The sequence below is a fragment of the Eleutherodactylus coqui genome, chromosome 2 (assembly GCF_035609145.1).
Source record: "Eleutherodactylus coqui strain aEleCoq1 chromosome 2, aEleCoq1.hap1, whole genome shotgun sequence".
NCBI classification, from domain to species: domain Eukaryota; kingdom Metazoa; phylum Chordata; class Amphibia; order Anura; family Eleutherodactylidae; genus Eleutherodactylus; species Eleutherodactylus coqui.
This window is the reverse complement of record NC_089838.1, coordinates 151,929,992-151,957,903: the sequence shown is the minus strand read 5'-3', so window position 1 is coordinate 151,957,903 and position 27,912 is coordinate 151,929,992. Positions and strand designations below refer to the sequence as shown.

Sequence of the window (27,912 nt, the reverse complement as noted above, 5' to 3'; positions counted from 1 at the left end):
TTTGCTTTAAATGTCTTTAAATGGGTTGTCTGCATTGTTGTCGTTTTTTTTTTTTCATTAAGACTTAACCTATTCCCAACTTTAAGATAAAGTTAGCTCACCTGCCGCAAATGGTGCTTATTCGTCTTTTGGTGGAGCATCACATGTTTGCAAAAAAGTAGGCAACACTTACAGTCAGTCACTACATGGATGGTGATGGTGGGAAGGAACGTTCTCACTATGACATATTGTTCAACCAGTGACAGATTGTTTGTCCTTTTTCTAGTGCCATTGAACTTTTATGGTTGGTTTGAAAGTCTGTAACAATCAATATGGTCTAAAAGTACCGCTCACCCGACAATAGTTTGTTCAGCCATCAACCTACTTCTATATAATGTGTATGACCACCTTTACTGTTAGAGACCAGGTAGGAGGATTATTTTTTTTTACGGTTCCTGACAACTTAAGATGGAAACTGTTCTGTAATTAAATAGTGAAAGCAGCTTTGTAGGCAGTAGACAAGAAAATTTGAATGATGTAATGTGGCCGTGACTCGTGAATGCATCCCACTCTTGGAACAATGTTTTCTTTTCCATCAAAAATACTCAAGCTCATTACTAACTGTGCATCAGCTCGAAATAGCCTGCCCTCTTAACTATACTTCAATGTATGCATAGCAGGACCGCACAATAAATGTACAGTAAAACTCAATTAAAGGGACTTGTGGTTTTAGATAACCCCTTTTCAGATGTTCTATCAGGGTATATTGAGCTGATTAAGAGTGGCCACCAACATGGCTTTTGGCTCCATGCACCTAAGGCCTCCTTTGAATTGATTTACAGTATGCTGAGATTTCCCTGGAACTCTTTTTACGTGTGTAAATTAAATTTGAAGGTTATTTCAATTTAAAGGGACTCTGTCACCTCGAACATGCTGTCCAAACTGCAGGCATCAGGTTATAGAGCAGGAGAAGCTGAGCAGATTGCTATATAGTTTTATGGGGAAAGATTCAGTAGAACTTGTGTTTTATTCATTTAAACCTTTGCTCATTCTGAGCTGAACAGTCCAATGGGCGGAGCTATCAGTGACTTACAGCTATTACTATATGTACAGTCATACACAGATAGTTGTCAATCCCTGATAGGACCGCCCATCGGACTGTTCAGCTCAGAATGAGCAAAGGTTTAAATCAATAAAATAAAAAAAAGTTATACTGAAGCTTCCCCCATAAATCATTGAGATATATATATATATATATATATATATATATATATATATATATTTATATATATATCAATGTTCAGCTCCTCCTGCTCTATAGCATGCTGTCTGCAATTTAGGCAGTATGTTTGAGCTGACAAACGCACTTTAAAAAAATTTGTCATATGAGACAATAACGTGCGGTTTGTCAGAAAGAGCTGCATTGATTTATGAAACAAATTTAACTGCATCCAATATTGTACTTCGTTGAAAAAACCCTTTTTAATGGAATATTTGATTTATGGTGAAGAATAAATCCCTACTTCAGTTCTATATTTATACTTCCAGTTAATCATATCTTTCCCTGTACTTTGCACATTGAATGGAAAAGAGGAAGTATACAAATAAAGTATGTGGAGTTCGCTCACTACAATGTCTTGTATTGTGTTAAGCCTAAAAGATATAGATTTGTTCTTTTTCAACCATCATCCCAATATTTCTCAATAATAGGGCGTTTTCTCATTAAAACAGTATACCTGTAAAGGTGTTGTCAGCAATAAGATATCTTTTATATAAAATGTCATTTACAGTTCCGAGTATAATTCGGGGTGTAATAGCTTCTACTTGTGTCATAAACTGAAGACCGAAAAGGAGAACAAGGAGTTGCTGCACATGTAGATTCAGAAGTGCTTTCCAGTATTCATTCTGTCAGGGATAACCTTTGAATAGACATTATTGTTTCAACAAACCTTGCATAAATCAATAATGCAAACAGATATAAAAAACTTTGTAATATTTCTTACCTATGAAATTTATTACAGTCCTACTAGGAGACTTGAGCATGCAGACATAACCTCCCTCCAGGGGCGTAACTATAGGGGGTGCAGGGGATGCGGTTGCACCCAGGCCCAGGAGCCTTAGGGGGCCCATAAGGCCTCTCTTCTCCATATAGGGAGCCCAGTACTATGAAAAAAGCATTATAGTTGGGGGCCCTGTTACAGATTTTGCACCGGGGCCCAGAATCTTCAGGTTACACCTCTACCTCTCTCCCTTCATTTCCCTGGGCAACCTGTGACCATATATAATTATCATAGGTCCTTAATAGGTTAAAGAGTGACTGCACTGCTGAAAAACCTTTAACATGTCATTGCAACATGTTTGGTGTTTTGATAAGTGGGGGTCCCTTTGATTTTGATTTTTGTTTCTACTCGGATCTTCTCAGCACCTGAAGATGGACTCATATGATATCAAATATGTATAATTTATGCTTTACTACTGTTTCAAAACAAAATCCCTCAAAAAAAATTGTTTTTGTGTCACCGTATTCCAAGAGCCATAACTTCATTTTTCTCTCGATGCAGTCATATGTGGGCTTGTTTTTTTGTGGAATGAGTCATAATTTTTAATAGAACGATTTTGGAGTATATATAAATCATAATTAGTAGTTTAACTTTATTTTTTGGGCCATATCTCGATATTCTATGAAGCAGGAATCGCATGATCTCTGGAGGAGAGGAGAATGTAGGTACACAGCAGCTCTGCAGGCTGGCGGAGTGCTGGCTGCTCTATATTTACATCCTGCAGTCAAGGAGGAGTGAAAGGGGTCCTGTAAAAGATATATACTGTATGGGGATAAAAGCAGTAGAGAAAAACAAGGCGCTTAAATAAAACTGTCAAGGAGGCATTAACCCCTTATTGATGCAACCCTTTTTTTTCTTTTTGTTTTTCTTTCCTTTTTAAAAAAATCCTAACTCTTTTATGTAACCATCTGAAGGGCTTGTTTTTTTTTTGCAGGATGAGTTGTATTTTTCTTTTTATTGGAACTCTTTTTTTTTACTGATATTTTATTTTTTATGCTTTATATAATAAAATTTCAAATACAATTTTTTTTTTAATTATTATTTTTTGCAAATCCAACTTTTCCAGATTTTAAACATAACAAATATGATTGCTTGCAGTATTATACTTGCAAACTTATTCCAGTTCTATAACATGTCATAGTAAATACAATTAGACCTTCGAATCTATAATTCAGGCACGAGTTGTATTTTTCAATGCTACTAAATAATGTACAATATAATGTACTGAAAAACTTAAAAAACAATTTTTTTTCAAAGATATTTACTTTTTTAAAATTATTTTCTGCCACCATCTTCTGACAGCCCGTTGTGCAGGGTCTCTTTTTTTGCAGGACGCCCTGTAGTTTCTTTTGGTACCGTTTTGAAGTACATATGACTTTTTGATCGGGCTAAATAATGCATTACTTAAATAGATTGGACTTTTAAGGATGCAGCAATACCAAATATGGTTTTTTTTAAACTTGTATTACCTTTTCATTTTTTTAAAAATTACCTTTTTTTACAGGTTTTTTTTTTTCACAAAATCTTGCGATGCTTTGAGCGCTCCTGCAGTGTGATGTAATGCTATAGCCCCAGGGCTGCCATTGCAGATTGCCTTTCAGAAGGCCCCCAGCTGCCATGGCAACTTCACAGCAACCCGCGATCTTATCGTGGGGGACAGTGCAGGACCCCCCCCCCCACATCAATTGAGGCATTTAAATGCTGCTGTCAGAATTGACAGCAGCATTTAAAGTGTTAATAGCTCCAATCAGCAGCAATGCTTATCGAAGCTATTGCGGGCGGATGTTGGCTATAAGAAACAATCACTGAAAACGGCCATATACTTATTGACTCAGCAGGGCAAACATGTACACCATCTCAGCATGCAGGCACCCCTCTCTATATAGGAGGTTGTGTGAGTGGCTGTCTCATGGGTGTCCTCCACAGGTGTGAGTTGGCTCCCTCATTTGGCAGTATGGCTGCCTACATGCTGAGGTTAGTGCACATGTTTGCCGTCCTGTGTCAGTAAGTATATGGCCGTTTTCAGAGATTGTTTGCTTGTTTCTTCTACCATTTTTCAGGCACTTTCCTCATTTTCTTTTCCCTCCTAAATTGTTAACGCACTCTGTAAAAACTGCTAAATCTATCTTGTGAGATGGACTATTAGTTCACTGACACATCAGATTACATGCTGCCCATGCAACTTTATGGAGAAAGGAGGATGGAGCAGGAGCCAAGTTAGTGGAAAGCAGAGACGCACAGAATTTTCTGCAGTTATTACTAAGGGCTCATTCACATGGACAAATGTGTGGTCATACGCTCGGGAAGCATCCTTTCATTAACTCAACGGTGTACGAAAACCTTTTGTGATATACCAAAGATATCAAATTTTGATTCAGTAGTCCATAAGACCTTCTTCCACTGTTCTGTAGTTCAGTAGTCCACTGGAGGTGCTACTTGGCAAGTCTTTTTTCTTTTATCTTAGCAGTGGCTTTCTTACTGATACTCTACCTCTCAGACCTGCAGATAGAAGTCTTCTATTCACAGTTGAAATGGAAACTTGTTTAATTTTTGTTGTATTGAGCTGTGCTTGAAGATTTTGTGCTGTGAGGTTGCAATCACGCGGACTGTTGACTTTCAAAAACTTGTCATCTGTTTGGTTTTTTTTTTTGTTTTTTTTATGTACTTTGGTTTGCAAGACCTCTTCCTGTTAGATTTTCCTCCAGTTTCTAAGTGCCTTTTGTTGATTATAAGAAACTCTCCTGAATGACACTTTGGCTTTCTTGGCAATTTCTCTGTAGGACAGACCTACACTTCTTCTAAGGGTTATAACTGTCTGTCCTCTGTGGTTAATTGCCTTTATTTCATTATAATGATAGCAATGTGCTCTGTCCTGAAGAACACAACTTTCCAAATCCTGCCCTAGAGGGTGTTATAATGCAATCTGTTCTAACACTGGTTATATAGAATCATAGGGTTTGAAAGTAATCTGAAGATGAGACACCTGTAGGAATAGTTTGCATCCACTTTCAAACCATAACTTGCTTTCTATGCTGCAGAGCATCTGTCCTTGATGTGTTCCCTGAAAAAAAGCCCTTTGATAAAAATCAGAAATTCAGGCTATTGTTATGTTTTTAACTTACTATTTAACCTTTTAAACCATATCACATTATTTTCTGGACTTGAACTGTTAATGTAAAAAATAACTGGAAAAATAGAGGCGTTCTAAAACTTTTCCTGGTAGTCCACATACAGTACATGAAGACTTATTCCAAAAAGATATCTGAAACAACACTTTATGTGCAGTGATAAGTAGACTGTTATTGTTAGTATTTAGGGAATCAATAGGGACAGGATGTGTTCCACATAACTAGCACATAGCAAATGTGGTGCGTGTATTGAAAAAGAGGTCAGAAGTAACCCCTGTAAACTATAGGCTAATAGGTTTAACCACTATTGTAGATAAACCACCTAAAGGTTTTCTTACGAGATGCCATTCTGTAAGCCATAAGGAAGTAAGTTCCAAACTAAACCTGGATAAGGTTATGTATCAAAGACCTACTGAGCCACATAAAAGGTTGGTGAATAAATGAAAATTTTAGGACTAGGGGGAAAATATGTGCAATTGAGTAAACAGAGGGTGATTATTAAAAGGGTTGTCCAGTTGTAAACTATTGAATGCCTATCCTTAGGATAAGCCACTAATAACAGATCAGCAGGGGTCAGCTGTTCACTGTGCCAGTGTGCGCATGTCCTGAGATGATTTTGGCAGTAAGCAGATGGCTCCCTTTTTACTACAGTGTCCTGTCCTGGTATTCCAAGCAAAGTTCCATTTAATGGTAACTTTGTCTGTAATACCAAGCCTGGCCACTGCAGTGGGAACAGAGCTGTTGGCTTCCTGCACACTGGCCTGGCGAACAAGTGAGTGGTGGGGGTCCCAGGCGGCAAAATTCTGCTGATCTACTATTGATAGCCTATCTTGTGGATAAGCCATTGTTAGTTTACAACTAGACAACCCTTTTAGTGATACATCCTAAAATTGTGCGACTGTCACCAGTGGGGTACCACAAGGGTGAGCATTGCATCTTATTCTTTTTATTAGATCTGGGAGTTGTTTAAAAGTAAAATGTCTCATAACAGGTGTTTGGTAGCTTTACTAAAACATACCTGCCATAAATTACAGTAGAAGGTCGGCTGCACACGAACGGATTTGCATTGTGGAATCTGTCGTTGGCGTCCACACCGCAGATCCGCAGAAAATGCAATCCATAGCATGCCATGGTAAATTGATTCTTCCTGCACACTTGCGGAAACCCATTGCAATTTCCATGAGTGAAGGAAAAATTGCAGCATGCACTATTTCTGTGCAGTGTCCGTTATGGTCAATGGAAGCCATCCGCAATTGACTTTGTGGACAGGCCAAGGATTCCGCATCATCGTCTAGCGACGGCGCAATAAAGATAAACATTTAAAAAAAATAAAATCTGTACTGCGAATGTCCGACGGCGGCTCGCCTCAACCATCTGCAGTATAGATGAAAAGAGAAAGAGACAGGTACGCGCGGATGCCCGCTGAGCACAGGCTCAGATTCCGCTGCGGGCTTCCGCATGTGAAATCTGACCTGTTCGTGTGCATGCGGCTTTAAAGCTGAGAGCAGCATGCAATCATATTCCTTAATACATATGGATAAATTGGAAAAAATCCACTTTTTAAAATCATCCATTGCCATCCTGTCAAACACTTTAGTGGCAAAGAGGAACTTTAGAGGCCATGAAACAGTTACTTGTAAGGAACTGCGTCATGGAATTAATCAGAAATAAATTACATGATAAACTGTGGTTACTTTGCAATGTGCTATAAGCATATTTAAATGGAATGTTATCATCCAAAGGTTCTGCATTAATTACTGTCGTTAATGGAAATTGGCTTGTTGAAGTGGTGATAATATCTTGTTTATATTGCACTTCATGCAAAAGTCTTCATCTCCCCTGGCACCACTGCTCTCAATATATTCCACATACTTGTTTAGCAGTGCTCTTGTAGGACAGCCCTGCCGCCACAATGCTGATAACTAATAAGAACTTAAAGGGGTTGTCTCGTGAAAGCAAGTGGGGTTCAGCACTTCTGTATGGCCATATTAATGCACTTTGTAATATACATCGTGCATTAATTATGAGCCATACAGAAGTTATTCACTTATCTGCTCCGTTGCTAGCATCCCCGTCGCCATGGATCCATCTAATTTCGCTTTCTTCTGGCGTTTTTAGACGCGCTTGCGCAGTCCGGTCTTCTCCCTGGTGAATGGGGCCGCTTGTGCCGGAGAGCTGGTCCTCGTAGCTCCGCCCCGTCACGTGTGCCGATTCCAGCCAATCAGGAGGCTGGAATCGGCAATGGACCGCACAGAGCCCACGGTGCACCATGGGAGAAGACCCGCGGTGCATCGTGGGTGAAGATCCCGGCGGCCATCTTGGTAAAGGAAGAAAGAAGTCGCCGCAGCGCGGGGATTCGGGTAAGTAATAAACTTTTATTTTTTTAACCCATCCCTTGGGTTTGTCTCGCGCCGAACGGGGGGCCTATTGAATTTAAAAAAAACACGTTTCGGCGTGAGACAACCCCTTTAAGAAATTACTATTATGTTGTGTTAAGTGTTTAACTCAATGATCAAGGCGGAGCGACCAAAGCAATGCAAAAATTAAACCTGTTAAGTACCCCATATAAGTACCCCATCCACAATAAGTACCCCATCCATTCTGCACAACGTCTCGCCTCCTGGGCGAGTTCAGTGTACTTATTGATTTTTTTTTTCTTTTAGTGTATGTATGTTGTGAGTGTTTGGAATGAATATGGTGGATGTGGTTTTCTTATGTTTGTCAATAACTGTGATGTCTAGTCTGTTGTGGTAGATTGTTTTGTCTGTGATTAAGGCCGCCTGCAGACGGCCGGGTTGGATCCGACTGCGAGAATTCTCGCAGCGGGACCCGACCCGAGCGTCTGCAGAGAGCAGCACGGGCACTCACCTCTCCCGCGGCCCCGGCTCTTTCATGTGTCGGCTGCCGGGCAGCCGGTACATGCGCAGACGGCGGCCGGTGAGTGACATTTCTGTGCGAGGATCTGCGAGCCCTGCACAGAAATAGAGCACACCGCGATTTGTTTTCCGCGCAGCCAAATCGCTGCCGTCTGCATAGGATTGTGTTTGTTAATGCAATCCTATGGTAGCTTCCAGGGGCGGAGATTCCGTGGGAAATCCCGCTGCGGAAATTCCCACTGCAGAAATTCCGCAGGAAACTCCCCCGCTGTGGAATTTCCGCCCGTCTGCAGGCGGCCTATGGCTCTGTTGTGATACAATTTGTGTGTGTTGGATTCTAGGACTATCTGTGGAGTGTTTGCAGTATGGAATATTAGTCTGATAGTTGGTTCTTGTGTACGAGCTCTTGGTTAATTATATTTGCTATTTGATTATGTCTGTGTAAATAATCTGTCTGTGCCAAGAGCTGCAACTGGAGGTAATGTGTTGTATTGTTTGTGCCACGTGTCAGTAGTAAGTGTCGTGCCTTTTAGGCCGAATGCAGACGCTGGGTCGGATTCCGACTATGAGATCTCGCAGGGGAATCAGACCCTGTGTCCCCGCGTACCTGTGTGATGTCGTCTTCTCTATGCTGCGGATGTGCCGGATGGCGCGCCACCGCACATGTGCAGTGCAGCAAATGACATGCCATCACACTTGCATTTCAGAATAGCCACGGGACGGACGTCTTCCATTGACTGCAATAAGGGCCAGCCGTGCGAGGCCTGCAATAGAATAGGACATGCTGCGTCCAGCCCCCGCCCCCTCCTCCTGCGATCGGAATATCACTGTTAATTTCCGCTTGTGGGCAGGAAAAAGCATTTTGCATAGCATGTCTATGGGAAGTATTTGATGTGGGATCCAGAGGCAAACATCTGCTCCGGATCCCGCAGTGTAAATATGCCCGTGTGCATTGGGCTGCAGGGTGTGTTTTCTGTAGTTTTTTGTGTTTATGACGTGATCCTGTATGGCAATCATGAACCCCTCTTCCTTTAAAGAGGTTACCCCGAGCCAGCCAGCAGTTTGATGCAGTTTTGTCAATATGATCTCAGCTTTATTCAAAGGCATGCCCATCCTGGAGCTCCTTCTTGGCCCATGATTGGTGTCTATTGTTTTCATGTGTTGTGCAATGTCTGGATTGCAGGAATGTAAGTTTAGTGGTGTGTTGTTTCTGTCTGCTAGAGTTCCTGCTTTATATAGCTATGTTGTCTCTTGTTTTCTGTAAAAGAACTCTCGCAGTGTTTGTATTTGATTGTAGTGTAAGTTTATTATATTGATACGGCATCATCCTAACACTTTATGAGGGAGAATTAGCCTCTCTATTGTAGACTTTGGATGGTGCTGTTTATTCTTTGTTAGTGTTGTTTGTGTTTTTCTTTGGAGTTCTTCTAGTTTTTTGTGTGTCCAGGAAACCACCCCGAAGGAATAAGTGAGCCCAGGATGGCATATGTATTATAGCTTTGATTGTCTGTTTGGCATTTAGGTGTGTTCTAAACAGAATGGAGTTTAATCGGTTGTATGTTTTAGATAATCGTTGTTTTATTTGTGCATGTTCTGTAAGTTTGGCCTGCTGGAATCCTAAATACTTGTAGATCTCACCATCTTCTATGGATTCAATGTCCTTTTTCTATGTGTAGTGTTTTACATTTGTCTAGGTGTGTATGCCATTGGAAAATGTGTGTGTGTAATGCTTAAAAGGTTACTTAGTTGTGGTTATGTGGAAGTGAAGAGTTTTAATCTGTCCTTCTGCATGTCCATGTCCATGAGGTGTGATAATGTAAATTGTGGTGTTTTGTTGTGCTTGATATTGTATCCGTAATTTGTATTATTTAAGGTGCATTTACACTGAAAGATGATCGCTCACAAATAGCTCAAACTACAGTTTAAGTGACAGTTTTGAGCAATCATCTTTGCATAACTCTTAGGTAGCTAATTAGCTACTTAAGGAGTTGAGCAGGAGGAGTGGGACACTGCTGATAGCTCGGAGAACAAAGCAGCTGTTTTGTATATGCAAACAGCTGCTTTGTTCGCGCGGTGTCCCGCTGAGCTGATGGCTCCGAGAGACAGCAGGAGCGCTGACAGCTCTTTTGTTGGTATCCCGCTGAGAAGTACCAGCGGGATACCAGCTGAAAGAATGCTATCAGTGCCGCCCACTGAGAAAATCAGTATGCTGCACTGATAAGGCTCATTGCTAATTTCTAGCTTGCTAGAAATGAATAGACGAATAGTGCACGATGGCAGCGCATTTAGACAAAACGATGATCGCTCAGAAGATGGCAGAGTGATAATCGTTTGTCTAAATGGGCCTTCAATTTACTGGATAATGGGTTTAAGGCTAAACAGAACCACAGTGGGCTCAAGGAATCCGCCTTGGAAGATTCCTCACCTAATGTGTGCTTTGATTTGTTTTTACGGATGTGTGAGATGTAGTGTTGTTCTCCAGTGCTACATAGTGTTTTGAAGGAATGAGACGACTCTTGGATGTATTTTGTAACTATGTAGTGTGTGTAGTAGCCAAGTATGAAGGATGCTGTTGAAAGCTTTTTTAGAGTCTAGGTATGCCATGTTTGTATGATTGGCATGGAATAACTGAGTCAAACAGTAGTTGTTCTTTGCATCCAATATGCTTTCTATGACAGCCTTTTTGTTGCTCAGTAAGAACATTGTGTTCCTCAATGTACGGATATATTTTGTTACTGAGGGGATACGTTAGAATTTTGTAGTGTTGGTAGCCGTGATTGGTCTGTATTGTACTACGTCTTTGGTAGTGTTTCATGTATGTGATCCCCTGTGTGAGAAATTCTGGCATATCTTGTGGATTGTGTGTTATTAATATTAATGTAACTGTATTAAAACAATGAAGAATATATGTTAAAGTGGATGTCAACAAATCAGTCAAGGTCATAAGAGAACTCTCCGAACTATCAGTAAGAAAGAAAACTGATTATTTTACCCAAATCTAATTCCATTTTTTCTGATAAATGTTTTGTTCAGGACTAAGAGCAGATCTCTGGGAATTACTATAAAACTGCGAGGTAATTCCTCCATTAGATAATTTGTCAAAACTCTATTGCTGATCCAACTAAAATCAGTTCACACCAGTTTTTTAACTTGGGGTAGATATATACTTCTGCATGTAAAAAAAAAAAAAGTGTTATGTTATGTGCAAATACTGTAAAGCACTTTTAAGTTTCTATTATGCAAACATATGGCCAAGGGACTCCTTTTCCATTTGATTGACTGCCTTATGTCTAGATTCTTCTATTACTTTGATTTAGTTTTCAAAAGTTTGGGCTTTTTCATAATTGGAGTCAATTACAGACAACACCATGAATAACATCTGAAGAAAAAAACGCACCCCCTCCCAAAAAAAGAAAAGGCAAAAAAAAACTTTCCTAAACTTTGATGCCGTGTCCTTCAACAACACTCATATTTCTATTGGTCCAACCAACTGGAGTAATGAGACTGTACATGTGTGGCCACCTCTTCACCAAAACTTGGGTATTTCCAGTCTGACAGCTATAACATGTACTACATTTTAGTTTTAGTAACAAAGTTTCTTATTTTTCCTGACTGTATCTCATTTACTCTTCTCAGTCTAACTTGTTATATGTCATTCTTTCAAGCTTGGTAGGGCAGTTTCATCAAAAATATTTTTTTAGACATCTTTGAAAATGTTTTCTCAAAAAAAATGTTTTTCTTCTTTTTAATCAAAGACAATTTTTCTTACTTTGTTACACAGAAAACACTTGAGCAGCTTGTTTGTAATCTTTTCACATTTCTCTGTTTTTTTTCACTCAGAATTCCATTTGGGAAACAAGTTACATTAGGAAGCAGTGGCACTTCAATTACTATATCAGGCGTTTGAGAAACTTGTTGACGTGATGTGTATTTTAATTTGCAGTGTCAGAATCAACATTTTTACATTACCTGTTTAAAATCTGGCACTGTGTATTTCATTTGTTTGCTCAACATGGAAAGCATGCATTGCTTAAGCAAAAAACGAACCTGTCACCACATGCATTATTAGACTTTATTTCTTTTTATAAGGATATACAGAAAGCAGAAAAAAAGGTTCCAATAAAGTTATCTTCATCCGGGCAGGGTTAGTTCCGCATTAGCACTTTGTTTACACCAGATAATTTGAGCGAACCTATGAACATTCAACATCTTCAGAGAACAAAGACTTCTTATTTTCACTTCCGACTCAATTAAAGACCCATGTTGAAGGAGTATTCCCTTCTGAGACTTTCATGGCATATCCACAAATATGCCATAAAAGTCTAATAGATGTGGGTCTCACATCTGTGACTATCACCTTGTCTCTAGTTCTAGCTCTTACTATGCTACTTTTAGAAGCAGAGAGACGTGACCACCAACAGCAGTGGCAAAATAGGTGGCTGAAGGGTGAGTGCAAATCTACAGATGTATACCTCTCATGAACACTTTAAAATACAGTGTGAAGGAGACCTAACGCCCAATGTACACAGGTGTATTTGCATTGTGGAAGCCGCAGTGGGCGTTTGATTCCAGATCCCGCAGCAAATACTGCCCATAGACATACTATAGATAATCACTTTTCCATGTCCGCAACAGGAAAGCGGTTGCAATTTTCTGCTCGCGGAGGAAAAATCTTTACTGCTTGCGGCATCATCTGCACTGAGCATGTGTGCCAGCCGACACCTCTGCTTTACAGATAAAGAACACTGTCGACAGGTATGCAGGGATCCGCAGGGTTCACCGGCCGGGCACCAGGTCGGATTCTGCTGCACGATCCTGCATGTGGAATCTGACCCAGCTGTGTGCATTCAGCCTTACTAGGAGCAGCAGAGTTGCTGTGAGTATGTGCATCTCTTCCCCCTCCTCTGTCTGTGCATTTACTCCTCCCTTCTCCTCCTCCCCAACTCTCTCCATAGATGTTGTTAATGCAAAAATCAATATTCACTATACAATATCCTTTTTGGGGTCCAAATTCTTAGTTAGAGGTAAGCTGAGTTGAGGAGATTAACATTAAACCACACAGCATGAGATGTGATCCAAAGTAATCTGTTTATTGATTGACAAACAACAGCTTTTATAGAGGCACACGCTTTAATTACCATAATTCAAATCTATTATAATTCGTTTATTACCATTGGATGAGACAAACAATATGAATATGCAATTTAACATCTAAATTGTTAAAAGAAAAGCAGCGCAGACGCAGTAGAATCCTACATGATTAACTTCTCCGAACACAAAAGAACTTTCTCAAGATGAATTTTAGCAATGAATTGAGAGTAAGTGAACAGTGAGAAACATTTTTTTGTAATAAGACATATTACAAAGTTTCTTATATTCATTCACTTGTGCTATTGATTTTTACAAATTTTGTTGATACATTGACCCTTCATACTTTTTCATCTAAACGACAAGGAGGTAATGATCATTGTTTGGTCTAGATAAGTGAATAGTGCTGTTTTGGACCAGAAATATGTTGTCCCTTCCATTCCTCCACTTGGTAATGAGAGGGAGTAGTTCTTCTCTTCCTCTATGCCTTTTAATTCTGTATACAATGAACTAAAGCAGAGTGAGGAGATCTACAATAGAGTATTTGACCACAGGACCAGCAGGTCCACTTCTAGGAATTCTTTATTTGCTTACTCCTGATATCACAGAAAACTGAGAACATGAATCTCCTACAGAGTTCAACTGCACTGTTCTAAAGGCATTCATCAGGCTTACTGATGAATTGGCACACACAGCATTTCTGTTAATAATAGCGAGTCACAAAAGATTAAGACTTGTACACATTGTGAATTTCTAGAGGTGTAATTCCTGTTTCATAACATTCAATTCATTTGATGACCGTTCACTATTGTTGTGGTGCAGTCCAAGACATGCATGTAGCTCAAGAGAGAAGCCACATGCAACATTGCACAGCACATTTCCTACAGGGTGAAAAAGGCAGAGCTCTTATTGAAACATTGCTATTTCCTGGTAAGGAAACCAAGTCATTCTAAAACTCGGCTCTGACATTTCTGTAGTGTTGCACTTTTTTCCTCACCTCTGTGATTTTTTGGTGTGGGTTGGGGTCGGACCTTGGCACTGGAATATACGTTTTCCGCTGATTTGCCTTTGAATAAATTGACTTCTGTTATTGTAATCCTGCTGAAGAGGTGGAGCGGATTGGATACTTATATATTTATTGAGCATTTTAAAATTATTTAGTGTATGATATTATTACCATGCAGCTTTTTTTTAGCATGCTATTATAGTTTAGCTTGCAATATCGACTCAGTATGCAAGTACTCTATATAGCTACAAAAAGGGTTTTAGATAAAATAGAAGATAGATGAACATTATTTTCATGAAAGGCCCACTCTGGTGAATTTTTTTCATTTTAATTTGTCGTGTTGGCTATCCCCCCAATTATATATAAGTGAGCTAGTGTTACCTTGGTTAGTTATTTCTTTCCAACTGAAACTCATGGCCTTTTTCGCCTCAGATGGTCATGTGATCTCAATTCTGACCAGCGCAGATTTGCTTCGGGGAAGGCTTCATGTCCACGGCCATACTGGTAAAACATCTTTGGTGTTATTGCATCCTGACTGTAAATCTCATAGCCTGCACACTATGAGATACACTTCCGTGAGCCCAGCCTAAATTGCATGGGTTGCCTTGCAGATTGTAAAATTACTGCAGTTTGATTTGTTGCTTTATAGATCTTCTCTAGTTTACTTTTATAGGGTTTCTTCTTAAGAGCTTCCTTATTGGTTCCTTTACCTGGGCAGGAATTAGCATGCAGCACACACCCACATTTGTACCTTTTAATCCAAAACTGCAAACTCTGCATCAAAACCTACTAGTTGCATTGCACATTTTGATGTGGAATTACTGTAGAATTAAGCCAATTTCAATTTACTGCAGCTTGCAATGTGTCCTGCGGGTAACTTCTACACTTATGAAAGTACACCTTTTATCTTTCAAACGTCTAACACATGTATAACAGGTCAGAACTTTCTGCAGAACTTAATCTATTTGTTCACAATTAGTCAGTGGGTATTAGTGTATCTTGATGCCACCGGAACTGTGGGTGGTGACAAGATACCGCCTACTTGATAGCCTGGGCACACCCCCCGTTTCTCATTGGCTGCAGGCCTGCCTCCCCCTGCTTGGGCTCTCAGGTCTTGCCATAGACTAAGAGCGGCTTCGTAGTATCCGGCGGCTGTGACAGTGGCTTCAGAGTGCAGTAAGAGTAGGCCATGCCGTGCTGCCGCTGCCTCACAGTCCGCTGGCGCTCTGTGGTGCCACGGGTGCTGTCAGTGCAGGGAGGCAGCTGTCGCCGGCAGATAAGAAGCCAGTGTTCAGCTGGGGAAGCTGCGGCGGACCCTGGGGCTGCTGCGTGGGAGTGTCTGCGCCGGCTGTACAGTCCCACCTCCTGGGCCATTGTCGCCTGTCCTGCGTTTCATGGTGTTGGGGAGAAGCCACTGGACACAGACGTCGCCTAGCACATCTCAGCGCTGTGGGGGAGAAGCCACCGGACCCAGCCGTTGGGCAGCACATGTCTGCGCTGGTGAGCTGCGGTGGTGCACCTGATGCAGTGGCGGAGAAGCCACCGAAGAGTCGCTACATTCACTCACTGTCGCTGGGAGGCCACAGCGGCGGGGGGACAGTAAGTGACAGCTGGCAACGGCTGCGATATAATTAATCCTAGGACCTTCCAGGACCTTCATCTTGCACCTATCGGAACCTAGGGGTGCGACAGGGGCGTTCCTCCATGGAAGCCCTGTCAAACCCCTAGCTTCCGGTGGCATCAAGATACACCAATACCTAGTCAATGTAAGACATTGATGTAGAAATGTTAATTGCTTTTATCTTTACTCCAGTATACTAGAAGAACAGATATTTGGTGAACAGAAAAACCAAATATGAAATGAATATAACCGAAATCATTGTGCCCTAGTATCTGCTTCACTCAATGGATATGACGATGCTACATTTCTGTCGCTTTTTTGACATTATTAGTAATAAGAGTGTTAGAAATGCATTTGCCATTCTTTAATATCTATCAGAAGAGAGAACTGTGTGAACTTTGCAATAAGAATTGAAGGGTTTTTTAAGTGGATTTTTAAAAAGTGCCATGTCAGTAAATTAAAGCATTCCTGTCATTTTTGGTGATTTTTTTTTTTAGAATAGACAGTCGTATGTGTACATGAAGTATATGACCTGAGTATCATGTATTTTTTTCCTCTGCAGTTTGTGTTCATAATTGTCAAATTTTCTTGCGCTTATGAGTGGATATTAGCTGCTACGCTCTCTCATAAGCCTAAGCACGCATGGAAAATAATTCTGCTCCCCATCTCTCTGTACTAGCCTGAAGTTGGGCTCACATGGGTGGACCGGATTCTGGCTATGAGCCCGGCCAGCGACCCTGCATAATCTGTAGGGGTATGACAGCAGCATCTCGCCGTTGGTCATGCCCAGTACAGTTTTTTTTTTTTAATGTTTGTATTTCCCACGCCACCACTTAGCTATGACGTGGGTACGCGCTGCATGCTCTATTTTGCTGCGGAATCTGTGCCGATTGTCTCCATTGAAGTCAGTGAAGGCTGTCTGATCCGCAGCCCATACGTAATTAACATTGCATATGGGCTGTGGGTCAGACGGCCTCCACTGACTTCAATGGAGGCCATATACGTGGAGTCCGCAGCAAAATAGAGCATGTACTGAGCAGTGCAGCAGTTGATCCAGTCCTGGATTGAAATAAAACACTACAGCCAACAGCATCATCTATGTGTTTCTTTACCACACTCTCATTACCTGCTGTCTCTTCCTCCCCTACCTCTCCATAGACGTCTATGGGCAGCATGCAACCTGATCTCTATGCAAGCTGATATTCAGTCTTCTTTCTCAAGACGACTTGAGCAGTAAATTGAGTGTGAATGATCATTAAAGAGAGGAGGCGATGAAGAGGCTCAAACATTTTTCTCCAAGATATTTTACTATATATAGTTTTTGTATTGGTTTGTACTATTGATTGTTGCAAAGTTAATTGAAAATGCAGTGACCTATATTTAGGCCAAGCCATCATTATGAAGATTACTAGGTGTCTAACTCCCAGTACTTGCCTCTCCTGCAGCCTGTGATATTATGTTCATTGGGTAAATGGTCTTTCTGCAGCTCAGAATAGTAATGAGCTGCAATACCAGGTGCTGCTTCTATGCAATGTGCTTAATATACAACAGGCTGCAGTATTCAACTGAGCGCCATCGCTCCTTCAAACAAATGAGTGGTGGGGGTGCCAAAAGTCTGCACCCCACCAATCTGATATTGGTGACCTATTTTAAGGCGAGGTCATTACTATTTAAAGGGGTTGTCCCGCGCCGAAACGGGTTTTGTTTTTTTTCAACCCCCCCCCCCCCGGTTCGGCGCGAGACAACCCCGATGCAGGGAAGTAAAGAAAGTTTACCGGAGCGCTTACCTTAATCCCCGCGCTCCGGTGACTTCAATACTTACCGCTGAAGATGGCCGCCGGGATCCTCTGTCTTCGTGGACCGCAGCTCTTCTGTGCGGTCCACTGCCGATTCCAGCCTCCTGATTGGCTGGAATCGGCACGTGACGGGGCGGAGCTACACGGAGCCGCTCTCTGGCACGAGCGGCTCCATAGAAGACTGCTGAAGACCCGGACTGCGCAAGCGCGGCTAATTTGGCCATCGGAGGCCAAAAATTAGTCGGCACCATGGAGACGAGGACGCTAGCAACGGAGCAGGTAAGTGAATAACTTCTGTATGGCTCATAATTAATGCACAATGTATATTACAAAGTGCATTATTATGGCCATACAGAAGTGTATAGACCCACTTGCTGCCTCGGGACAACCCCTTTAAGTAATAAATAAGCTTTTAATAAGTCGCTTATCAATATAAACTCTGTATTAGTTCGACCAGAACTAAACAGAATACTCCTAGTCATGTGTACAAGGCCAGAGGCCATGAGTGCTGCGGTCACGTCATTAGATCATGTGATCACTGCATGTGACTTAAAATGGATAGCTCTATTCACTGCCATATTGTTTGTGAAGAATGCAAAAAGTAATTAGAAAACTTTTATAGCGGCCTCTGAAGGACACATTTACATATCCTGGGATATACCCATAGGTTTGTAAGGGTCACATGTATGCCAAGAGTGCCTTTTTTCATGTTTGACAGGGTAACCTCTGAATGCTGCATCTTGACGGTATTGAGAGGTGTAGTCCACTACTCTATTAGGTACCACCAAACATTATGTTAAACTGTTATATCTCTTTACAATGAAAGCAAATAGAGCCTTAGTTAGTTTCCATGAATCTCAGTACATAATTGAATCTGTGAAGCTGAGCGTTATGACGGCTGCAGTAGGGGGCAGTGTCATTTCTCGATGCTGGCTAAATGAATTGTTACTGTTGGTACAACACAGTGCCGTGTTGTGTTTTTCTATACCCGCACAGTTGGTCAGCGTATCCCCCTGGGAGTTGTGTATTGGAGACTTACATAGGTCAGGCTGCATGCATCGCTTTCATTATAGTCCAATGTTTTGCTGCAAGACTAAGTACTCCATTGTTTGCCTGTTTCCTTAGCTCCTCACTTACTTCCTTTTGGCGTGACATCCATTAATTAGTCTTCTCAATCTTGCTGCTGAAGACAAACACAAGAATTAGGTTCATAGCAGGGTTGTGATTTCAATTTGATTTGTATGAATTAAACAGAACATGATGGAGAATGACACCCTATGCTGCAGACCCAAAGTATCTACGTCTGTCCAGTATGATAGTAATAACTTTACAAGTGTGGCCCCTATGATTATCCTGCCAGTAGGCGCTCGGCCCTTGGCTCCTGCTGGAAACAAAATGTTACTTTTTGACAGTCTTGGGCCGCCTGCACACGGCAGCGGAATCCGGCCCTGGGCACAGCTGGTTACTTTCGTTTTCATCTATACTGTCGATGGTCCGCAAGACTCACCATTGGACATGCGCAGTACAGATTTTTTTTATTCTTAATTTACGATTTTTCTCACGTCATCTCCTAGCGATGATGTGGAATCCCTGACCTTTTCACAATGTAAATTGCGGAAGGGCCGCGGACCGGACGGCTTCTGTGCGGAATCCGTGCAAAAATAGAGCATACTATGATTTTTTTCCTCTGCTTGCGGAAACCGCAATTGGTTCCCGCAAGTGTGCAGGAAGATTTGATTTCCCATAGCATGCTATAGGCAGTATCCTCCCGCATGCAGACGGCCTTAAAGGGGGTTTCCCGCGACTTAAAATAGCTTCACAGACATTCTGTGCTTCCTGCTTGCTGCTAACCAGGACATGTGACTGCTGTGGCCAATCACAGCATGCAGCACTTTTTCTTCTGGTAGAATGTCAGGCAGCTGAGCGGAAACCAAACAGACCTCTTTACGGTCAGTGGGGTCCCTTGGGTTTGGCCAGGGGATTCCTCTTTTCTACTCCCTGAATGGAATGTGAAAGCTGCCTAAACCTGGCCTTAGTTATGCATCCTGTTACTTTTTCCACATTTGCACTGAATTTAGATCATACTGTTAAAATTTGTTTACACGTTGATTTTAGTATTTTTTTTAAATTTTTTTTAACAGTGTATTATTAGCATAAATAATACTTAATTTTTTTTTTGCTATTAATACGCTGCTTAAAAAAAAAAAGAAAAAATGCTAATATCAAATCTTGTCAGACTTGTCAGGCCTCATGTCCACGGTGAAAATCAGGCCCGCCGCGGATTCTTCATGTAGAATCCGTAGCGGGTCCCTCCTGCCCCATGGACATGAGGCCTAAAAATAAGAATAAACTCACCTGCTCCGGATGATGCGGTTCTTCCTTTCTTCGCGGCCGGATCTTCTTTCTTCGGCCCGGCAGATGTGCTTGGCAGTGTGCCGCGCGCATGCGCCGGGCACATCCGCCGGACCGAAGAAAGAAGATCCGGCCGCGAAGAAAGGAAGAACCACATCGTCCGGAGCAGGTGAGTTTTAATTCTGGTACCGGTCTCCCGCGGATCTGGACGGCTTCCATAGGCTTCAATAGAAGGCTGCGGGAGCCGTCCCCGAGGGAGACCCGCACTAAAATGTAGCATGTCTGGATTTTTTCCTGCACGCGGATCCGCGCCTGACGGGAAAAATGACATCCGCAGGTATTTAATTACCTGCGGGTGTCCAATGCATCCCTATGGGGCGCGGATCCGTGTGCGGGAAAAACGCTGCGGATTTTAACCCCGTGAACATGAAGCCTTATACATGGGGAAATGCACCTCCAACCAACAGCTTTAAGCTGTGCTACTGTATAGGCGGCACTAGTTTTTATTCTGTATTTTCATGACATTTGATGTACATCTAGGCATTTCCACAGTGTGAATACTGTAACACAGCCTAGTGTACTACACCGCATTGTAATTACATTTCAAGAGTGGAAACCTATCATTTATAATAAGTATTGGGAATCAGCAGGCTCTCAATTGACTGTTCGGGTGACAGTGTGCAGTAGGAATTGCACCTTTGCAGCTGTTTGTTATGCAGATTTTGTCTTCTAGCTGTAGCCTACAAAGCAGCGCTGGTTTCCCCTCTTTCCCCCACTTTATACAGGGTGGTGACCTAAAAATGTAGCACTGAGCATCACATTAGAATGCTGCTACCTTCTTCCTGCATACATGTATTTTGTATTCTGTTCTGCCACCATATATTGTGTTACATTGTAATTCTTCTCCTTTTTTATCCAAGTTGTGTTTCTGCAGAAGTTGTTAGAAGTTCTTTTCCATGATTCTGAAGCTGCAGAGAATAATTTATGTAACTGAGTGCTTGAGTTTTTCGAGTACATGCTGATACATCAGAAGTTACCGTCAAGGTTTGCTGTCTGTATCCGAGGGAATTACTTTGCTACTTGTTTACTTTTCTACATTTGTCTAGTTTGAAAAGGCTGCCCTGGCAACTGTGTGGCTTGCTAAGAAAGGACATTGAAGTCCTGATTTCTTCAATGCAGCTGGATGAGTGACAGAACCCAAGTATCCACGTTTATTCAAGCTATGCAGAGCTTGCCAAAATACTGCCAGTGTACCGTCATGTCACCTACTTTACTTTTTGTTTAGCTCTGGTACTTGAATCTACAGCCCCCTCAGATTATCAACCACTACAGTGAAACGTGCTGGTTTGCTTTACCGCTAAAGAGCTTGTATTATGTACAAGTTAGCACATTCTGCACAAATGGATGTGTTTTTTCATTAATTTTTTTTAGTCTTTTTTTCAACGTTAACTCTTTCAATATTATATAGACACATTACTTGTAGGGCAATATGGTGCCCCACTTACACCAAAAAGTTGTGCATTCGGTGCATTATGGGTCCCCACTGAATTAATTGTGTTTTTACAGTGGTAATGGCACTCTGTATGAATACACTAAATCGTAACGATCTCTGCTAGGTACCACCATTTACTTACCACTATATTAGTCTCTTGATGAAGCGCAGCACTTCTTCACACATTGTTAGATTTATCTACCCATATACTTGTCTTTGGTGATAACATATTGGTATGATTTTTCGGTGTGTGCAGCTGTACATCGGGGATTTCTTCCTGTTGTCCGTTCTGCATGGGCATTACATCTCACCCCTTGTGTGTGTATATATATAAAACTACTTCATTGAGCTATTTATTGGGCATTTATTGTTTTTGTTTAGGATTAGAGATGAGCGAGCACGCTCGGTTATGGCAGATCTCTCACTCTCCCCCACCCTCCCCCCGAATTTTCTCAGACGATTATGCAGTTACTCGAGAAGGGCGATGCTCGCTCGAGTAACTGCCTTAATCAAGCGTGCTCGCTCATCTCTATTTAGGATTAATTATGCATAAAGAGCCCTCTTTATAATCTTGAGGCATTATGGTGCTCATACCTGGTGACAGGTTTCCTTTAAACAGGACAGAAAAGAAGCATGCATGATTTCTGGGCCTGCTACATTATGGATCAGTGATAAAAATGTGAAAACTAAAACCTGTACCAAGCAATCATCTGCAGTACAGACAGAGAAGAGATAATACAGGTATGCATGGTCGCCGGCCACAGTCAGAGAGAGAATCCGCTGCCTTGTGCCGGTGGCCTTTAGGTGATGACAGTGCTGGAACGGGAAACTGGGTAAGTATAAGAAATACCTGCTCGGACTCCGGGGAACCTGCCATATGAGCATCATAACGTAGTTTATGGTGCGCATACCTGGTGACAGGTTTCCTTTAAACAGGACAGAAAAGGAGCATGCATGATTTTTGGGCCTGCTGCATTCTGGATCAGTCATAAATTTGCCCAACAAATAGACAGTACCTTTAAACATAATGCAAACATTTGGTGTTAAGCTAGCCTAACTTGCATGTATGATTTGACAAATGAGACTATAGACGTAGAAGCAATGCCTCAAGATTATAAAAAGGGCTCTTTATGTATAATTAATCCTAAACAAAAACAATAAATGCCCAATGGAAGCTGTGCACGCAGAATCTGTGCAAAAAAAGGAGCATGCTGCTATCTTTCCTCCGCGAACGGAAATTGCAATTGATTTCTGCCCATGTGCCGAAAGAATCGATTTCACGTAGCATGCTATGGACGGTATTTGCTACGGTCCCCCATCGCGGATTCCACAGCAAAAATCCACACATGTGCAGGCACACAAAGTCAGAGCGGACTGTGCAACCATGCCGCTAACTGCACTCATATGTGCTCATATTCCTATAGGGATCAATGGGAGTGTGTGCGCACAGCATGCAACCAGCAGCCTGACTGCAAGGTGCGCTCTGTCTTTCGGGGATGACAGCGCTGGATTGGGGAGCCAGATAGGTGAAAGAAATATCACCTTGGACTCCAGGGAACCTGCCGCAAGTTAGTTTTGTGAAGTATGAAAAGGCAGAAATTTAAAAAAATCTATATTTTAGATTGTTTTAGGCTTAGACTACTTCTTTTTATAACCTATTAGTATGCTTCAGTTTATGGGAATCAAATCTCGCACTTCACCAAATCCATTTTTAAACCAGGTGCTTCAGGCAGAGATATTTTTGCCTCTGGCAGCTTACATTGCAGGGGCTTGTTCTATTAAACTTTTTTAATCTATTGTCATGGTTACAGAACCGGTTACTGCATTAGCGAGAACTGTCAAAAAGTACTTTGACTTGTATTTTTCTTACAGACAGGTAGTGGATGACAGATTAATTCATGCACTGTATTGTCAATTAACCTGCATCTGCATAACTTTTTTCTTTGCAAGTTTCACAGGGACACTGCGCCGGAACGGGGAACCGGTGAGCCCCATAACCTAGTTAGGTTCCCTTTAAAACATCTGAATTGGTGACCAGGCCTAAATTTAAGATAAAAGAAGTGTGACATGAAATCTCCCAAGAGCCAAGCATAATCGCCAACTACAGCCCAGCTAACAATTGCTGCAAGTTTTCATTTCACTTACATGTTGTTAATATCGATTTCTGTGTTCCTGGAAATCCACACTGTGTCGGGGACAAATCTACTTCTGTCCAAGGTAACATAGCTTGCTCTGCTGCTTTACCCAAGATGTGTAAATGTCACAAGTGAGCTATTGACATGACTTAAGGTCTGTGCTCTCAAGCTGTTATACCCTGGGGGCTGCTCTCGCCTCACCTCCTCTCACTATGAATAAAGCATTAGTATACCAAATCAATCTTTATTCTTTCACTGGGTTATTAATTCCATTGCCAGCTCATGATTACTTCTAGGAATGAAAGTGGCAATGGTGACTTTTTAGTTCTTAGACATATATACATATATTTGAAATGGTATGCTAAAACATAACCTATTACAGAGCTGATGACTGTACTAGCAAAAATCTAAAAAAATAACCCAAAACCTCCCAGACATGAAGTAACCGAGAGGCCTCTGCATTAAATGTCCCAGTCAGTCTGATTTGGTTTTCCTCATTCGCTCTTCTGCATGGCACTAATAATCCCTCACGGTTTTGTGCTAATGCATATTGGTATGAGGCATCCAAAACAGGTTTAGCATAACCCCTCTTCCTGACTCTAACCCTTAATACCCTGGATTCTTCTTGAAACTCTTTAATGGTAGAGCAATTACGGTGAATTCTCAAAAATTGCTCCCTTGGATTACCCTTCTTGTGGGTGATGGATTTCACATCTAAACACACTTCTTGTGGCTCTTGGTTTCCAATAGACTGTTGTTGACAAATTGCCCCCGAGTGTCTTGTTGAGTTTTAAATCCAAGAATATGAGGGTCGATTCATTGATGTCCGGTATAAAAGGATAATCCTACCTCATTTTAATTCAGCACCATGGCAAATTAAAAAAAAGTTAAACTGAGCCAAACCACTAGGCGAAAATATCGTCTATATACCATACTTGGTTGTTTGTAGTCTTATTGGGAACATGCACTACATGAGATTTTTTTTTTAAATTGTACCAGTAATTGCATCCTCCTTTTGTAGTTTCGGTTATGTTCATAATGCATCACTATAGCTGTAATTTTATACTCACTGATCTACTTCTTTGTTATTGCTGGATTTGATACTGTACATCATCTGACTGCAGTGATTAAGCTGGCAGGTCTTTACTGTTGTGCCACCGTTGTACTTTGGGTTACCTAAGTCAGTATTGTGAATATGGTATATAGACTTCCTTCCTATTGCTGACAAGTTATTTGGGTATGGCCATTGCAATTACAGCGGGTGTGTGTTAATCCATTGATGTACACATTGTCAGCATTCTGATTAGCGACCCCCCTTTTTACACCCAGGCTGTGCCGTATAAAGTTAAAACAATGCTTGGGTGTATGCTGACTCTGATGGCATTGAGATTTGATCTTGTGATTGTAGGAAATAAAGTGGTTATATGCTTTGCTTGTAACCCTGGTAATCATCACCTTTGCTTTAGGACCAATGTGTTTACCTGTACCTACTTAAGGCCAGCATTTGGATGTGCTGGGGCATGTGGTGGGCTAGGCGCAAGTGTGCAGGCTAGGCAGGTAGGCGTATCTGGCTTTGCAGAATTCTGTTGGTGGGTCAGACGCATGCGAGCCCCGGCATGGGTACACGGTGCTTTTGCCATTCGTTTGCTTGCTCCAATCTAATCAGTACAGGTCGGTTAGGTCTTGGGTAGAGGCAGGGTTTTAACCTAAATAACTCGGTGCTCGGCATGGCCTTGGGTTGTTACTATCTGATGCCCATGAAGACTGGTTGTGTTTTATTATTTTATCTATCTTCTTGTGTTTCTCTGATTATTTTGATTCCCTTGAGGAGGCAGCTAGGGACAGGGCTGCTGAAATATCTATTTACAATTGAGGTATATTATTATTATTATTATTTTATACTATATTTTTATTTATTTGTTTTTTTTAATATGATATATATGTATTCATATTTTATGTACTTCTACTTTTATCACATATTTTTGCTGTATAGTCTTTTACTATACCTATGGTCATTGATTTTTGACAGATTTTTAATACGGTAGTTTTATGCATATTCATTTTTTTCCATCTATCATTTTCTACATATACTAATATACTAAGGTGTTATATGACTGTGTATATATATGTATGTATATATATATATATATATATATATATATATATATATATATATATATATATATATATATATATATATATACCGCATGAGTTTATATAACAAATACATATAATATGTTTTGTCCTTTTTTCTTCTACTCTTCCATCTTCTGCCTTCTAGTGTGTACTTTATAGCTTGTATGTTTTAAACACCAGTTGAACTGATGAAGGGGTTCTCTCCAAAATGCATTTTCAAAAGCTGATCACATACTTTATTAAATAAAAGGAGAAGTTTTCCACACCTTTGGTCACTTCCTATTTGCTTTAACCTGGAGTGTTGCACCTTCTCCACTGCCAGTTCTTAGTCCTATTCTCTCGCACAGAAATAGGACATGCCACAATTTGTTTACCGAGCAAGTTTTTAATGCAATCCTATGGCAGCGGGCACGGGCGGAAATTCTGCCGGAAATCCCACAGCGGAATTTTGCCTGTGTGCAGGGGGCCTATGTTGTATATTTTATATTTTGTTTATGTTCTTTGACCAATGGTAACAAATGAATTATAATAGATTTGAATTATTGTAATTGAACATGTGGCCCTATAAAAGTGTCGCTTGTCACTCAAATAAACAGATTACTTTGGATCATATCGCATGCTGTGTAATTTAATGTTAGTCTCCTGAGCTCCGCTTACCTCTGACATACTAAGAATTTGGACTCCAATAGCATATTGTATAGCAAATATTAGTTGGCACTAACACTATGAGTTGGGTTTTTTTAAACTGCATCATACTTTATCATAATAAAGGTCATGTTTTAGTATACTATTTCTCTCGGTGAGAGAGGTGTAGGGATTTTTTTTCATTGATTGTCTAAAACTGGTATATATACTTTTTAGAAGCATTATTTGGGTGGCATTTTTCATTATTAACAAATTTTTTACATGTATTTTTTTCCTCTATAGAGAAGCTTATGCAAAAAATACAAGAGAAAAACACAAATATACAACTGCAAAAAACGCATCACTTAGGCCACTCTCACACATGTACTTTTTACCATGATTACCGCCGCATCTGGAGCGCTGCAGTAATCGTGATATTACGCTCCTATTGATTTCAATGGAGCCTCAAAGACATGCGTTCGATTGTGATTTTCGAGCCCTGTCTGCTCTATTTTACCACGTTTAGCGCACCTCACCACCCATCACAATGATGGGGTGTACTAAATTCAACTGTCAGAGGCAGAAACCTGCGACCCAAAACAAAAGTAAAATTGTGGCAAAATGTCGTGATTGAAATCTTGGCGTATTCCCGGCCGCATGAGTGAGAGTGGCCTTACCCCAAAAAACATTTAACATCTTTTCTTTAGTTTTTGTTAGCCAATAAAAAGTGGTTTATCTACTAGAATATTATTTTGTTTTTCTTGGTGAGAGCTGTAACACTTTTTCAACTTGCTAACATGATGCAAAGCTTTATCTTTTGACCCCAAAACCACACATCCAAACAAAAGTAGGAATATTAAAAAAAACATCCCCTGACGGTGCTGCCCGCTGGGAAAACACTACGTTGGAAGTCCACCACAAGATCCAGATGGCCGGAAATAATAGTTTCTTTAGTATATAATTCTACAATAGATTTTCACCCCACATTGACTTATTCGTCAGGTACAAACTAAAAGACACATGATCCAAATTTAAATAGGTTAAAACACTGGAAGTGAGCAGAACTAAATCAGAACAAACCCTAATAAACTGCATAAGGACCAAGCGCCGTAGATTTTAGGCACTTGGTCCTGGGCTTTTATCCTGGCCCATAGTAAAAATACAACAGAGAATTAAAGCTCCTACTCCTGCAAAATAGAAGGATCAAGTCGGGTCCTCTGTTAGTCAGAGCTGAGGACCAAAAGGAGAAGGCAGAAGCCATTTTTAACCACTTCTGCCATCTCTCTTGCAGGTTACATAGCGCTCATTGAGTGCTATATAGTGAACAGAGAAAGCAAAAGTGTCACTTTCACTATTCAACCCACTATTTGATCAATGAGTGCCCCTCGCCATGGCAGAGCTGCAGAGTCTTAGCAGACCCACACCAGCCCTGCCAAGGATTACTGTCACTATAGGGGGATGTTTTCCCCTGTACATGGTTATCTTCTCCTTTTGGCTCTGATTCTGGTTTTAGCTCATAATTCCCAGTCATAAATATACAAGGCTTGTTAAAAGGTCTGACATTGACTTGCAGGAATGCTGCATTCCAATAGGTGGCGCTCTAGAGTCATTGTTCCATC

General features: G+C 41.1%; 1 protein-coding gene across 1 annotated transcript in view; it reads left to right on the top strand.

Annotated features, from left to right (window-relative positions):
- DOCK4 (dedicator of cytokinesis 4) overlaps positions 1-27,912 on the top strand; it is a 300,819-nt gene that overhangs the window by 8,843 nt on the left and 264,064 nt on the right. The gene's annotated exons all lie outside the window — the stretch shown is intronic.